This window comes from Diabrotica virgifera, chromosome 1 (genome assembly GCF_917563875.1).
Source record: "Diabrotica virgifera virgifera chromosome 1, PGI_DIABVI_V3a".
NCBI classification, from domain to species: domain Eukaryota; kingdom Metazoa; phylum Arthropoda; class Insecta; order Coleoptera; family Chrysomelidae; genus Diabrotica; species Diabrotica virgifera.
This window is the reverse complement of record NC_065443.1, coordinates 149969426-149974596: the sequence shown is the minus strand read 5'-3', so window position 1 is coordinate 149974596 and position 5171 is coordinate 149969426.

Below are 5171 nucleotides of genomic sequence, written 5' to 3'. Positions count from 1 at the left end.
AATGAAGTGCCGCTTTGTAATGTCGTTAAACCACGGTTTTCTATAAATTTTTGGTTGGATATCATGAAATCGTACACCTGTAAGAGATATATCATATTCCAGTTGCCATTGCTCCATTTGTTTTTTCTTAAACCATTGTCGTAGATCAGTGACTGGCATTAATGGTTCTTCTATCGTTTCCCCTGTTCTAGTAGCATCCTTGGCAAGTCTATCCACTATTTCATTTCCGTTAATTCCATAATGAGCCTTAATCCAAACCAAAGAAATTTGTTTACCTGTATTCGTAAGTAACTGGATTGTTTCTAAAATTTTTATAATTACTACTGATGAAGTGCTTGATAATTTAGTGTGTACTTTTGTGTCTACCGAACTTTTGCTATCTGTTAATATAACAAACTTATTCTTGTGATTGTGATGGATATTAATATACCTCAAAGCTTGAAGAATTGCGATGAGCTCAGCAGTATAACTAGACATTTGATTTGAAAGTTTAAATTTTTTGGATAGATTTTCATTTGAATGGTAAAAGGCGCATCCAGTTGACTCAGCGAATTTGGATCCATCTGTATAAATACAATCGGACTCCGGCCATCTTTTCAGAATTGTTTGCTCAACAAACGTATTTATGTTAAATTGATTAACATGTGGTTCAATATTAAGATAATAATAAGGAATTTGTAGTTCTAATAGGTTATAATCACAATTATAAAATGGAAGGATGTCATTTCTGTAAACCTCGCTATTAAATTGGATTAATAGGTGATAACTGCTTATTACTTTGGGATGAATTTTACGTCGCCAGAAGGGACTATCTATTTTTGAATTGAGGTTTTGTATTTTCTCAGATCTTTTCTGTGCTAGGAGTTTCGATATAAAAACATCACACAAAAATTGCCGTCTAAGATGCAAAGGAGGCTCTGCTGCTTCAATTTCTAAAATATGTGTTGGTGTGCTTTGTATACATCCAAGACAAAGTCGTAAACACGTATTTTTTATTTTTTCCAATATCTCCAATTGAGTTAAATTTGCATTTCCATATAAAATACAACCATAGTCAATCACTGAACGTATTAGTGCTCTATAGAAGATTAGTGATATATTTGGATCGGCTCCCCACTTTGTGTGGCTAAAAGCTCTTAGTACATTTATTGCGTTTTCACATTTTTTGACAAATGATGAATATGTTCTTTCCAAGAGAGCTTTTGATTTAAAATTATGCCAAGGTATTTAACAGATGTTTTATATGGGAATGTGAAAGGTCCTATACTAATTTGGTTTGGTGGTTGATAACGTCTTCTCGTAAATGAACACATGACTGATTTATCTTGAGAGATGCTGAATCCATTTCTTTGTGACCATTCGGCAATTCTTTCTGTGGCCTTTTCTAATGCATTGATTGAAGCTTCGATAGACTTATTTTCCGTATAAATGCAAAAGTCGTCTGCGTACTGAAGTATTCTAGTTTCTTCGGTAATAGAACTAGTAACATCAGCAGTGTACAGAATAAACAATAATGGACTTATTCATCCAGGATAGTCATCTTATGGTCATCCAGGATGTAAAGGCAACTTTTCCCAATATTTTAACTGCAAATTTATTTGACGATACTAATTTCTAATGCGTCAGGCGAGCGGTCTTTTTCGGCTTTACAAAGAGTAAAAACATTTTTAAGGTCAAAGGGTCAAGAAAACCTAGACACATTATCGCTATTGTATATAGAGAATGAAGAACTGGAGAAACTGAATTGTGATAATATTATATGGCAGTTTGCGAATGCCAAGTCAAGAAAAAAAGTGATCTAATTTTTGTCTTTATCTATTTTTTAGAATATGTTTTTTGTTTGTCATGTGTTGTTTGTGAAACTTTCTGTTTTTAATTTATGTTTTCAAATGTATTTTTTGGAATAATTTTTATAATAATAGTCTCCTGTTTTATACCGCTGACGCACCTTTGGGATTATAGCAGGGTAGTCTGCTATATCTAGGGCCCACGGTATACAAGGAGGGTAACAGGGCCAGTGCTACGCTTCAACCGCCTATTATTACCCATTACCCCTGGTTTTACCCAAGGTACTCATTTTATTCAGGCTGAGTCGACCTGGGGCCTATAGACATTTTAAAAATGTTTTTTTTCAATGTAACAAAAATAAAGAAAACTTCTGTTGGAGTGAAAGTAAAAAGAAAGATATACTCCAACAGAAGTAAGGAAAAAGGAAGTAACTAATGGGACAACACTAATTGAGAAGTGTGAAGTGTGAAGAGACAGAGGCAAACTAAATAGAGTTGGCTAGCAAGAGATGCAAGAGAACAACTTGACACTCAAGGATGGATACGGCTCGTTTGCATGCCTGTCGAAGAACAGTAGCTCTAAGTAGATAGTAATGATGACTAAAAGGTGAAATAATAAAATAAGAATAATGTACTGAAAATGAATGAAGATAAATAATTGCTAAAGACGAACAAAATAAATAAAACTAACAAATCATGGGCGCCATGAAAATGATCTTCGATCATTCTCCCATGTATCTTACACTGCTGTCAAATATTAAATATATTAAACCTGTAATAATGAACATAAAGGAATAATAAAAATAAATGATATACAAAATAAGTAAATATTTATTAAAGATAACTACTAGATCTTTGACAATCTCTGAGTTACACAAAGTGAATATCATGTGACTCTAAAATGACATAAGTTATACAAAGTTATATTTGAGATAACTACAATAATGTTATCTGTTACAAAATTATAGGTATAAGTACCTCTTGCTTACATATAGGGTACAAATCACATGAGTCTTCTACCAAATGGTTATAGTACGCTTGCTACGTACCACTAAATTGAAACAGACAAAGATGAAAATAATACAAATAAATAGGCCCAAGCCTCACTAAGAGAAAATACAATAATGAATAAGCAAAGTTAAATGTACAAATGAATAAAATAGGGTTGAGATAAATACTGAAACGATGACCTAAATTAACCGAACAAATGGAATAAAGCGAATAACAATAAAATAATTGGGAAACAAGCAAGTAATATTACAAAATAAATATAAAACCAATAACGTATAGAAACCTAATTTTCTAGGCTTATTACCTTGTGCACACAAGTAACTTACCATAGGATCAACAGTTTGGGAACCTAATAATCTAATATAAGTACAAATATGTCAAATAATACAAAGGTAACTAGATCTGAAAAAAAAAATTAATAATATAGTGCATTAAACCAAATGTCTGAAATATAAAACCAATAGTTACTCAATGCACAACACTAAATGTTCCCAAACAAACCCATTTATCGAACGACTTCCAGATAAGGTTCGATGCTGCAATCCATCGAATGAGCACACGGAGAGTGCTAACCTGTCCTATCCGTAGGTGCAGGTGGAAAGATGACAGAAAATGGGACTGGAACGTCCCAAAGTGTGTTTCCCAAATTGACATATTCCCAATGGTGACTTGACTGTGGCTGTAATGGTTTCCCTAGGTGGTCAAAGGGCTACGAATTCATCATGTGGTTTCCCCAAAATGGCTAAAAAACATTCCCAGTTTTATTTCCTATATAAACATGAGCAAAAAGTAAAAAGAAGAAATAAATGAGGAAACTCTTTAGAAGCATTAACATAGAAAAACCGACCATCAAAATGGAACAAAAACCAATCTCAAGCAACCTTGAACTATTTTGAGTGTGAAGACATGAACAAATAATGACATTGAATTTGAAAATGATTTATCTGAGGAAATATCTGTAAAAATATATTGAATTTATAAAATATTGGATGTTCAATAAATTAAAAACCTACAGAGAAGTGATAATTATTTCCAATATTAATTGAGAATTGCATATGTTTGGTTATGTCTAACCAAAAAATATATTAATGTATAATTTTCCTTGAATGAATATTCAATAATCGAAATAATCTACATCCTTTACTTAATAGATTGACTAATAAAGTTTAATGATGGGACTAATATTTTAAATATTCCACAACAAAAAACATGACAATGGCTACCTAAAAAATTACTACAAAAATAAATCTCACCGAATGATTCCTATTCAGGCTCCAACAGGAGTTTTGTCACACACATGTCTCCCTACTCCAGACAATCCTTGGTGGTAACTTTTTACTTTAAAATTGATGTTACATCAAATAAGTAGGATGGAAATCATCCGCCATCTTATGGTACACCCACCCTCACATACAGCCACAAGTCAAGTAACGAACATTACTCTCTCCTTCCAAGAGTACGATGTCAAACTCACAGAACGCGAAAGAATGTCGACCACCAGAGGGCCGCTGCCAATCCAACAACTCCAAAAGATAGTTTGTGCCGGCCTACCAGCACGCGAGTCAAGCATACTACCGCCTGAACTACGCCGGCCCGGGATTATTTTTTACGTTGGCTATTTTTCTTGATTGTTTAAAAAATATTTTATGGTTTTTACAATAAACCTTTATAGTTAATGCATGTGTTTTCATGTTAAAAAACTGACCACGAATAGCAATGAATGGGTCCCCTAAACCTCCAGCGCCCAGGGCCCGAAGTTAGGTTAAACCGGCACTGGTTAGTCGTATTGATGACAGTTGGGGAAACGTCCGCGACCCTCTTTAATGAGGAATTCAAAACTGCAATATAAAACGGGAGTTCCTATTTAAGATTTTAGAGTTACCCCCACACCACCTCCAGGGGGCGGGGCGGAAAGTCATTTTTGGTGTTATTCAATAGCTTTTTGAAAAATAATAAACACGTATTTTTTGGATTTTCATTTGGAAGTGTATTTCTCGAGATATTAGTCCGGTTCTAAGTACAATATACCTATGGTAGATTGTAGATTGCAAAAGGGGTCGATTGGCCCAGTTGACCTTACTACACTGCGACCTATAAGATCTTTTGTGTATACCCTACATCTATATTTGAGTCCAAAAGGTCTAGGCTTCTAAGAAAGTCCATTATCCGTTTTGGAGCTAGGTTTGTAATCTGATCAGGATCAAGGAATACCTGTTCCAGATATTTATGGCGTTGCCGAACATATCTAAAATAACATAAAATTATCTGCAATTGCAGATAATATGTTCTGACGTCTCATCTGCCTCATCGCAGAATCTACATGTCCCACTGTCCAGTATGCCCATTTTACAGAGATGATATCTGAGTGAGCAG